The sequence below is a fragment of the Hyla sarda genome, chromosome 3, assembly GCF_029499605.1.
Source record: "Hyla sarda isolate aHylSar1 chromosome 3, aHylSar1.hap1, whole genome shotgun sequence".
NCBI lineage: Eukaryota > Metazoa > Chordata > Amphibia > Anura > Hylidae > Hyla > Hyla sarda.
In genome coordinates, this window is record NC_079191.1 from 234,269,854 (window position 1) to 234,282,006 (window position 12,153).

Here is a 12,153-nt window from a genome sequence, read left to right on the forward strand (position 1 = left end):
CCACCTAAAAATCCATATTATGGCTTAATTTTTGCGTCACCAATTCTACTTTCCAGTGACATTAGTCATTTTACCCAAAAATTCACGCGAAACGGAAAAAAAAATAATTGTGCGACAAAATTGAAGAAAAAACGCCATTTTGTAACTTTTGGGGGCTTCCGTTTCTACGCAGTGCATATTTCGGAAAAATGACACCTTATCTTTATTCTGTAGGTCCATACGGTTAAAATGATACCCTACTTATATAGGTTTGATTTTGTCGCACTTCTGGAAAAAATCAGAACTACATGCAGGGAAATTTATACGTTTAAAAATGGCCTTTTCTGACCCCTATAACTTTTATTTTTACACGAACAGGGTGGTATGAGGACTCATTTTTTGCGCCGTGATCTGAAGTTTTTAACAGTATGATTTTTGTTTTGATCGGACTTTTTGATCACTTTTTATTCATTTTTTAATGGTATAAAAAGTGACCAAAATACGCATTTTTGGACTTTGGAATTTTTTTGCGTGTACGCCATTGACCGTGCGGTTTAATTAATGATATATTTTTATAGTTCGGACATTTACGCATGCGGCGATACCACATATGTTTTATTTTTTTTATGGGAAAAGGGGGGTAATTCAAACTTTTATTAGGGAAGGGGTTAAATGACCTTTATTAACACTTTTTTTTACATTTTTTTTGCAGTGTTATAGGTCCCATAGGGACCTATAACACTGCACACACTGATCTTTTACACAGATCACTGGCGTGTATTAACACGCCTGTGATCAGTGTTATCGGCGAATGACTGCTCCTGCCTGGATCTCAGGCACGGAGCAGTCATTCGCCGATCAGACACCGAGGAGGCAGGTAAGGGCCCTCCCGGTCTCCTGTAAGCTGTTCAGGACGCAGCGATTTCCCCCGCGACGGTCCCGAACAGCCCGACTGACTAGCCGGAATACACTTATTTATAATAAAATAAAACTTATATAAATTAGGTGTCCTTGTAACTGTATGGACCTAGAGAATAAATATAAGGTGTCAATTTTACCAAAAAGTGCACTGCGTAGAAACAGAAGCTGCTAAAAATTACAAAATGGCGAGTTGTTTTTTTTTTTCAGTTTTGTCCCACAAATATAAATATATATATATATATATATATATATATATATATTTCTTTTTTTGTTTCGCCATTGATTTTGATGTCATTACACACTAAAATTGGTAGTGCATAAAACAAGCCTGCATATAGGTCTGTAGGTGGAAAACTGAAAGCGTTATTTCATGAATTTTAAAACTGTGAATGGTAAGTGTGGCATTATAATTTTGTTTGATATTTGAACATTTCTTACATGCTAAAAGGCTGCAGGCATATGGGGCACCTGGGTGCGAGAGTACAGATTTGGGTTGGATAGTCCTTAAAGGGCCCCCTAGACATCTTATTCCCTATCCAAGGATAGTGGGACCCCCGCGATCTCTCCTGCAGCACCCCGAGTCATCAGCTCTCTGGAGCTAAGTTCTGGGTAAAGGGAAGAAATTTGTGTGAATGAAAGTGTTAGAATTTAATAAAAAAGGTCTGATTAAAAATAAAGGCTGCAGGCAGATGTTATTATGTTCCCTTATTAGAGCCAATGTGTAATAGATTTCTATTTTCTGATTATTTCTGATTATATTTTTATGGGGGCTGCCATCTTGCCTGAACTGTTGTTGACAGCATTTAGATGCTTTACAGCAAGCCCCATGCACATACGCAACAATGTGGCGCATTGTCCGATTTACATGAACTGAAAAGGTCTCTTGGGATGATCTTTGAAAAGGTCATTTCACAGGAAGGGGGAGGCTGAGCTCTGAGCTTCATATAGTGTGAAGATCCTGTCTTCTCTATCTTCTGGTGTCACCTTTTACAGTAATGTTGTATTGATCACTTCCCAGCAGCCTCCTTCTTATCATCACAGACCGAAAAGGAAATCTCAGCTTAGTTTTAGGCCTAGTGGCCACAATAAATTCTGCAAGATTTCATCATTATTTTATTTTATGGATAGTAAAATGGAAAATGAGAACAAATGGCTCTGCATTAGCGCTGTATTGAGGAAGCGTGTCGGCCACCACTTCGTGTGGTGGTCGGCACGCGCCCTCTGGCCAGCGAGCCGGCGCCCATACGGAAGATCGCGAGGGGGGTTGCCTGCGATCTGAAACTTATCCCCTATGCTTAGGATAGGGGATAAGTTGTTCCACACTGGACTACTCCTTTAAACAATAGGTTATTTTGTGATGACACATTCCCTTTAATGGCTTTAATTGCCTTTAATAGCTTGTTGCACATAGTGCAACTAATCACAGCCCCAGGTAGGGATTAAATGCTGAACAATAAAGCAAGGGTTCCATATGGACCTTGATCAGCCCTTCAACCTATGCCTTTATTGCTGGTTAATTGTAGATCGGTGCATGGAACTTCACAGCAGCCGCTGCATAGGCTTGTCAGAACAGGTGAAAAATACTTCTTTACCAGTACAAAATAAAGATAAAAAGATCAATCTTCATTGTTTGTTCTTAAAAGACATGGAGATGCATAAACAATAGTGGTGACCCAGTCCAAAATATAGCATCCTGCCCATCCTGTGTGGCAGATGTTACCTTCAGTGTCCTTCTTGGGCCCACACTACTCAGGACTCTATATCTACTAATGTTATGCTATGGTTAATGTATTGTCATTTATTTTATACCTGTTGCTTTAAGCCCTGTTCTTAGAAACCCTGTTGTTAGGGGAGTGTGTATGAGGTGAACCATGTGACTTATCTGCCCAATGGGACTGCTCTAAATCTGCTCCTTATATAGTGGGGTAGGAGTTCAGAGTTCAGTTTAGGAGAAGAGAGAGCTTATGCTGAGGTACAGTTTGGAGAAGTCTAAAGTGAGACTGTGAGGTGATCTGAGGAGGCCTCAAGTCTAATCCTGCAACCACGCATCTGCTAAAGAATAACCCCAATACCCAGGTGAATGTCAAGCCTAGCGGTAAGCACTTAAGTCTCAGGGATTCAAGTCAAGTCAGTCAAGTTAGTCAAGTTCAAGTCACTAAAGTCAAGTGTGGGTTGCCATATAGCAAATCAGTCATGCACAGCACAATCAACTATAAGTCCCAACAAGCCAATAAGCTTCCAAGGTTCACCCTGCACCTCTTTTTATATCAATCTGAGCTATAACAGATTGTACCATCTATCCTGCCTCAGTAAAGTCAGTTTCCCTGTAACCTTGCGTCAGAGTACTTACTGCCCCATGCCTGGCTTAGGAGAAGCTGGCTCAACCTTGGGTGGTGTATAGGCTAACCATGCCCTGGCATCACGAAAAGGTTAATTGCACATTACCCTCATCCGATGCCACACAATACTGTTTACAACTAAAACTAGGAAACACATTTCAAGCTGCAGTGGCCTTAACAGTTAAAAGGGCATTCACATGAATTCCTTTAAAGGAAATCTTTCATCAGTATCACCCGCACTAACCTGTCATACAGGCTTGTCGTGCGGGTGATACTGATCAAAATGATACTTACGGTGTCCCGGGCCATCACTCCGTTCCACCATAATTAATCTTTTTCACTAAATGCAAATAAGTTGCTTGGGGCATGGGCGGAGCTACGAACCCTGCTCCAAGCACTGTGACGTCATCTTCACCGGGAGCCAATCTCAGCTGAACGCCTCTTCCAGTGTACCCAGAAAGCGGCCCATGCGCAGTACAGGCCGAGCAAGCAGGAAGGGGGATTATGAATATGGAGGAGCCGGGCGCAGCCCAGCCGGCGAAGATGATGTCACGGTGCCCGAAGCAGGGTTCGTAGCTCCACTCATGCCTCAAGTAACTAATTTGCATATAGTGAAAAAGATGAATTACAAAGGAACGGAGTGATGGTCCGGGATGCCGTAAGTATCATTTTGATCAGTATAAGTGCGGGTGATACTGATGACAGATTTCCTTTAACCCCTTAACGACGCAGGACGTATATTTACGTCCTGCGCCGGCTCCCGCGACATGAAGCGGGATCGCGCCGCGATCCCGCATCATATCGCGTCGGTCCCAGCGCTCATCAACGGCCGGGACCCGCGGCTAATACCACACATCGCCGATCGCGGCGATGTGCGGTATTGACCCTTTAGAAGTGGCGGTCAAAGCTGACCTCCGCTTCTAAAGTGAAAGTGAAAGTGACCCGGGCTCAGTCGGGCTGTTCGGGACCGCCGCGGTGAAATCGCGGCGTCCAGAACAGCTGACAGGACACCGAGAGGGCCCTTATCTGCCTCCTCGGTGTCCGATCGGCGAATGACTGCTCCGTGCCTGAGATCCAGGCAGGAGCAGTCAAGCGCCGATAACACTGATCATAGGCGTGTTAATACACACCTGTGATCTGTGTAAAAGTTCAGTGTGTGCAGTGTTATAGGTCCCTATGGGACCTATAACACTGCAAAAAAAATGTAAAAAAAAAGTGTTAATAAAGGTCATTTAACCCCTTCCCTAATAAAAGTTTGAATCACCCCCCTTTTCCCATAAAAAAAATAAAACAGTGTAAAAAAATAAATAAATAAATAAATAAACGTATGTGGTATTGCCACGTGCGTAAATGTCCGAACTATAAAAATATATCATTAATTAAACCGTGCGGTCAATGGCGTACGCGCAAAAAAATTCCAAAGTCAAAAAAAGCGCATTTTTGGTCACTTTTTATACCATTAAAAAATGAATAAAAAGTGATCAAAAAGTCCGATCAAAACAAAAATCATACCGATAAAAACTTCAGGTCACGGCGCAAAAACTGAGTCCTCATATCGCCCTGCAGGTGGAAAAATAAAAAAAGTTATAGGGGTCAGAAGATGACATTTTTAACCCCTTCAGGACGGAGCACATTTTGGCCTTAAGGACCGGAGCGTTTTTTGCACATCTGACCACTCTCACTTTAAACATTAATAACTCTGGAATGCTTTTAGTTATCATTCTGATTCCGAGATTGTTTTTTCGTGACATATTCTACTTTAACATAGTGGTAAATTTTTGTCGATACTTGCATCCTTTCTTGGTGAAAAATCCGTAAATTTGATGAAAAATTTGAAAATTTAGCATTTTTCTAACTTTGAAGCTTTCTGCTTGTAAGGAAAATGGATATTACGAATACATTTTTTTTTGGTTCACATATACAATATGTCTACTTTATATTTGCATCATAAAATTGATGAGTTTTTACTTTTGGAAGACACCAGAGGGCTTCAACGGTCAGCAGCAATTTTCCGATTTTTCACAAAATTTTCAAACTCAGTATTTTTCAGGGACCAGTTCAGGTTTGAAGTGGATTTGAAGGGTCTTCATATTAGAAATACCCCATAAATGACCCCATTATAAAAACTACACCCCCCAAAGTATTCAAAATGACATTCAGTCAGCGTTTTAACCCTTTAGGTGTTTCACACGAATAGCAGCAAAGTGAAGGAGAAAATTCACAATCTTCATTTTTTACACTCACATGTTCTTGTAGACCCAATTTTTGAATTTTTACAAGGGGTAAAAGGACAAAATTTTTACTTGTATTTGTAGCCCAATTTCTCTCGAGTAAGCACATACCTCATATGTCTATGTAAAGTGTTCGGCGGGCGCAGTAGAGGGCTCAGAAGGGAAGGAGCGACAAGGGGATTTTGGAGAGTACGTTTTTCTGAAATGGTTTTTGGGGGGCATGTTGCATTTAGGAAGCCCCTATGGTGCCAGAACAGCAAAAAAAAACCACATGGCATACCATTTTGGAAACTAGACCCCTCGGGGAATGTAACATGGGATAAAGTGAACCTTAATACCCCACAGGTGTTTCACGACTTTTGCAAATGTAAAAAAAAAATAAAAAATGTTACCTAAAATGCTTGTTTTCCCAAAAAAAATTTATTTTTAAAAAGGGTAATAGCAGAAAATACCCCTAAAAATTTGAAGCCCAATTTCTCCCGATTCAGAAAACACCCCATATGGGGGTGAAAAGTGCTCTGCTGGCGCACTACAGGTCTCAGAAGAGAAGGAGTCACATTTGGCTTTTTGAACGCAAATTTTGCTCTGGGGGCATGCCGCATTTAGGAAGCCCCTATGGTGCCAGGATAGCAAAAAAAAAACACATGGCATACCATTTTGGAAACTAGACCCCTAGGGGAACGTAACAAGGTGTTAAGTGAACCTTTATACCCCACAGGTGTTTCACGACTTTTGCATATGTAAAAATTTTTTTTTTTTTTTTTTACCTAAAATGCTTGTTTTCCCAAAAATTTTACATTTTTAAAAAGGGTAAAAGCAGAAAATACCCCCCAAAATTTGTAACACAATTTCTCCCGAGTAGGGCGATACCCCATATGTGACCCTAAACTGTTGCCTTGAAATACGACAGGGCTCCAAAGTGAGAGCGCCATGCGCATTTGAGGCCTAAATTAGGGATTGCATAGGGGTGGACATAGGGGTATTCTACGCCAGTGATTCCCAAACAGGGTGCCTCCAGCTGTTGCAAAACTCCCAGCATGCCTGGACAGTCAACGGCTGTCCGACAATACTGGGAGTTGTTTTGCAACAGCTGGAGGCTCCGTTCTGGAAACAGTGGTGTACCAGACGTTTTTCATTTTTATTGGGGAGGGGAGGGGGGCTGTGTAAGGGTATGTGTTTATGTAGTGTTTTTTACTTTTTATTTTATTTTTTGTGTTAGTGTAGTGTAGTGTTTTTAGGGTACAGTCGCACGGGCGGGGGTTCACAGTAGTTTCTCGCTGGCAATTTGAGCTGCAGCAGAAAGTTTGCGGCAGCTCAAATTTGCAGCCAGATACTGTAATCCTCCGCCCATGTGAGTGTACCCTGTACGTTCACATTGGGGGGGGGGACATCCAGCTGTTGCATAACTACAACTCCCAGCATGCCCGTTGGCTGTCGGTGACTGCTGAGAGTTGCAGTTTTGCAACAGCTGTAGGCACACTGGTTATGTATCACTGAGTTTGTGACCTAACTCAGTGTTTCACAACCAGTGTGCCTCCAGCTGTTGCAAAACTACAACTCCCAGCATGTACGGTGCATGGTGTACGGTGACTGCTGAGAGTTGTAGTTTGCAACAGCTGGAGGCACACCGGTCGTGAAACACTGAGTTAGGTAAAAAAAAAACTCACAACCAGTGTGCCTTCAGCTGTTGCAAAACTACAACTCTCAGCAGTCACCGACAGCCAACGGGCATGCTGGGAGTTGTAGTTATGCAACCAGCAGATGCACCACTACAACTCCCAGCATGCACTTTAGCTGTTTGTGCAAGCTGGGAGTTGTAGTTATACAACAGCTTAACACTTTTCCATAGAAAGAATGTGCCTCCAGCTGTTGCAAAACCATAAGTCCCAGCATGCCCATAAGGGAATGCTGGGAGTTGTGGTGGTCTGCCTCCTGCTGTTGCATAACTACAGCTCCCAGCATGCCCTTTTTGCATGCTGGGAGCTGTTGCTAAGCAACAGCAGGAGGCTGTCACTCACCTCCAACGATCCTCGCCGCACAGGTCAGTCCCTCGTCGTCTCCGCCGCCGCAGCCGCTCCTGGGGCCCCGATCCCAACAGGGGCGCCGGGGATCGGGGTCCCCAGCACCGGGGGTCGTCTTCCCGCACCCGCTCACGTCCTCCAGAGGAGGGGCGGAGCGGGTGCGGGAGTGACACCCGCAGCAGGCGCCCTGATTGGTCGGCCGGTAATCCGGCCGACGAATCGGGGCGATCGTGAGGTGGCACCAGTGCCACCTCACCCCTGCAGGCTCTGGCTGTTCGGGGCCGTCAGAGACGGCCCCGAACAGCCAGTAATTCCGGGTCACCGGGTCACCGGAGACCCGATTGACCCGGAATCGCCGCAGATCGCTGGACTGAATTGTCCAGGGGGGCATAATGACCCCCCTGGGCGATATGCCGGGATGCCTGCTGAACGATTTCAGCAGGCATCCGGCTCCGGTCCCCAACCGGCTAGCGGTGGGGGCCGGAATTCCCACGGGCGTATGGATACGCCCTCGGTCCTTAAGGACTCGGGATTCAGGGCGTATCCATACGCCCTATGTCCTGAAGAGGTTAAACGTATAAATTTTCCTGCATGTAGTTATGATTTTTTCCAGAAGTGCGACAAAATCAAACCTATATAAGTAGGGTATCATTTTAACCGTATGGACCTACAGAATAATTATAAGGTGTAATTTTTGCCGAAATATGCACTGCGTAGAAACGGAAGCCCCCAAAAGTTACAAAATGGCATTTTTTCTTCGATTTTGTCGCACAATGATTATTTTTTCCGTTTCGTCGTGCATTTTTGGATAAAATGACTAATGTCACTGCAAAGAAGAATTGGCGATGCAAAAAAGAAGCCATAATATGGATTTTTAGGTGGAAAATTGAAAGGGTTATGATTTTTAAAAGGTAAGGAGGAAAAAACGAAAGTGCAAAAACGGAAAAACCCTGAGTCCTTAAGGGGTTAAAGCGTACCCATCAGATCCAACAAAAAAACTTTTTTTTTTTTTTATATATATATATCACTCAGTACCTAATCCTGACCATGTACATCTATCACATTTTTATGTGTCTAGCACCTTTATTTTTTTATTACACTTTTAATTTAGCTCACTAGTCTAAATTCCTCTCAAAGTTAGGGGGCATGGCCTCACTGTGCAGGTCTCCGCCCCCTCCCTCAGTATGCTGTCTGCTCACATCTCCCCTAGCATTAGCAAAACTACAACTCCCAGCTTGTACTCACTGACAGTAGCGGGACACAAGCTGACAGTGGGAGGATTTTTCCTCCAGCTGTGAGCCCTGCACTCACAGCTGTCAATCAAGGAAGTGTGTCCATGACGCCTGGACACAGCAGGACTAGTATGTGTCCAAGCAGGCAGGGGGGCAGTTGTTTGGCTGGCTTTTCAGTATGAAATACTGAAAATTTTCTAATGAAAGCAACTGCAAAACCTACTTATATAAAAAAATAAAACATTTACAAACATGTGAAGGGTGTATCACTTATGCAAAATTATATATAGTACTTGCTGAGTTACGTCTGTTTATGTCTTCTTTTTTATTGTGCAGCTCTGTGCAATGGAGGCGGGGATCTGGCTCGCCGAGCTCCCCTGCCTCCTCAGTATTCACTGGCCGGTCCATCCGATGAATATGCAAAAGGCTAAGCCCTCAGAGAGAGTGCTCTTCACAACCAAATGAACAAAAATATCATATTTGTTTGTCACATTTTTTACAGTGTTCACATTGTAGAATAAAAATGTTTTACTTTTATAGCATGTCTTGTTAAAGGGGTACTTCGGTAGAACACAATTTTATTTTTTATTTTTATTTTTTTAATCAACTGGTGCCAGAAAATGAAACACATTTGTAAGTTACTTCAAAAAAAAATCTTAATCCTTCCAGTACTTATCAGCTGCTATATGCTCCTGAGAAAGTTGTATAGTTCTTTTCTGTCTGACCAGAGTGCTCTCTGTTGACACCTCTGTCCATGTCAGGAACTGTCCAGAACAGGAGCAAATCCCCTAGCAAACCTACCCTGCTGCTGGACAGTTAAGGACATGAACAATCGGGTGACACCAGACCCCCCCCACCCCTTGTCCTCAGCTGCGCCGCCGTCCGCTAGCAGCACCCCCCACCCCCGCCTCCCCGTCCCAGCTCGGAGGCAATTCTGCAGCACGTCCCCTAGTACCGCCCCCTCCTGGTTATCATCTGTGCTTGGGGTTGATTTGTCAGAGGTCCTGAGCATCAGGACATCGATGCGAGCATGGGCGAAGCCTGTGACAGAATGGTGGAGCAGAGCTGGCGTCCATTACGCAGGTTGCAAGCTGGCACATTAGTGAGGGATGCTTGGTGGGTAACTTGCAGGGGGGGAGGAGTCTTGACTAGGAGGGGGTAGGGATGTTTGGATGGGTTCTGTGTGGGGTTGTGCATACATTAAAAAGTTATAGGTTGGGGAGGGGGTTGGGTATGCAGCCAGCATGATGAGGCACAGTAATGGAGGTTTGGGGTTGCAGACATGATGAGACACAGTAATGGAGGTTTGGGGTTGCAAACATGATGAGGCACAGTAATGGAGGTTTGGGGTTGCAGACATGATGAGGCACAGTAATGGAGGTTTGGGGTTGCAGACATGATGAGGCACAGTAATGGAGGTTGCAGTTATGATGAGGCACAGCAGTGGGGGACCGCCCTGACTCTGCCCATATGCCCATGACTCCGCCCCAGACATAAATTAATATATTAATGCCATCATTATGGAAACTACACCCCTCAAGGAACATATCGATTAATCGGAAAAAATGTCAAAATTCCCCAAAAAAGGGGTTCAGCTGAATCTCCTAGAACAATTATGTACAATGTCCATATTAAAAGTTTCAAGCATGTGATGTGAACAAACATCAGCAAATTTTTTTGTGTTTACCACGCTTGCCGTACAGGATCATTATTAATGATCCTGTACAGAAACCAGTGTAAATTTGATCCTGCCGCATGGGTAACTGTCTGAACTATTAAAATAAAATGTTAATGGTTCACAAACATTTTAATAGTTCAGACAGTATCAAATATGTAAAAATAATTAATACATTTTACTTTTTTTGTATATCAATAGGAAAAGGGGGAGCTAATTTTTATAGGGGGAGCAGTTAATTTACTTCTTTTTTTTTTTTTTTACTTTACTCTTTTTACATAGCACTCCTATACACATGGGGGTATGTGCAGACTGCAGAGCATTGCACCCAACCATTTTCTGTAGTCTCTGTATTACTACAAATACTTGGGTACAAATGCAAATGTAGTACAGTGCACACCGCTTTACCTATGGGGGTATGTACAGAGCATTGCACCCTTGTGTCTGTAGTACAGTGCACACCGCTTTACCTATGGGGGTATGTACAGAGCATTGCACCCTTGTGTCTGTACTACCATTTGTATAGCAGTGGGTATGTGTGTTCTTGGGTGCAAACTATATAATGGTGTGTGATTATTAGTCACACACCGTTATATTATAACAGAGAAAAAAAACACTGCGGCCAAAAAAAGGGTGGCAAATTGCAGCGCCCTGAAGCTCCAATAGGGCCCGGGTCATGCTTAAAAATGGGTAGCGGACCCTTGGGGACCTATTAGGGGGCCAGGGGGGGGGGGGTTATTTAAAAAAAAAATAATTTCTTAACACTTCACCTACCTTTCCCTCACTATCACTCTCCCTGCACTAAGGGTGGCAGCAGGCCACTTTCTCTGCCCTGAGGGGCACAGATCTACACACAGGGGGTCCCTGGCACCTTCTCTCAGCTCAGCCCGCTCGGTGGGCTGGCAGAGCTGAGAGAAGGAGACATTAGCCTACATCATTCACTGTGTGGGTTCATCAATGTTATATTTTAATAGTTCAGACATTTCAGCGCTCATGAACACGTAATATATTTCTGTTTATTTTTGTTTACATTATTTTATTTAAAAAAAATGGAAATAGAGGAATGATTTAAACATTTATTGGCAGGGGGAAGGGAAGGTTTATTCAGAATTATTTACATTTTTTTAAATGATTTTTGTTTACTCTTTTATAGTCCCCATATGGGACTATTACATGCAATTGTTAGGCATAGCCATAGGCATAGCATTGCTCAGTGTTATTGGCGCTCTGCTTACTCAGCCTGCCAAGGAAACCAGGAGAAACAGAATAAAGATAGGATGGCACAGAGGCAGTCAGGGACCCTCCAGCTGTTATAACAGCTGATCGGGACCTCATGATCGCACTGTAATGGTCCTGATCAGAGTCAGGGGCCTGGCACCAGTATTTTAATGGCTTTAGTTCCCATGATCAACTTTGGATCTAAAAGGCTAATAGCCTTGCAGCAGTGATTGGTGCTGCTGGCTATTCGCTACAGCCCCTGGCTAATAATACCAGCCAGGGGCCACCTGGTACAGAGCAAGTTCATGGAGGAATCCTGCCCCCCCCCACCCCCCAAAGTATGTATAGGTGAGAGAAATGGTTAAAGTCAATAGTAAAAATGTGTATAGATATAGCATTTCGGATTGTAACATTTTCAGGGTTGCAGGTACTTATGTTAAAATACATCTTGTTCTACCTTTGGCATTTTTCTGGTGTCTTTCTCACTAAGGCTCATTTCACGGTGCATTAAACAGTGTCTGTCAGACTAATATGCCA

General features: G+C 43.6%; 1 protein-coding gene across 2 annotated transcripts in view; it reads left to right on the top strand.

Moving 5' to 3' along the window:
• CRYBG1 (crystallin beta-gamma domain containing 1) overlaps positions 1-12,153 on the top strand; it is a 321,531-nt gene that overhangs the window by 49,752 nt on the left and 259,626 nt on the right. Inside the window, exon 1 of one of the 2 annotated variants that reach the window (XM_056566227.1) lies at positions 2,861-2,995. The exons of the other annotated variant lie outside the window; for it this stretch is intronic. The gene's annotated coding sequence lies outside the window, so the exon portion shown is untranslated. Of the gene's footprint in view, positions 1-2,860; positions 2,996-12,153 lie in introns of those variants that run through there. 2 annotated transcript variants of the gene reach the window in all.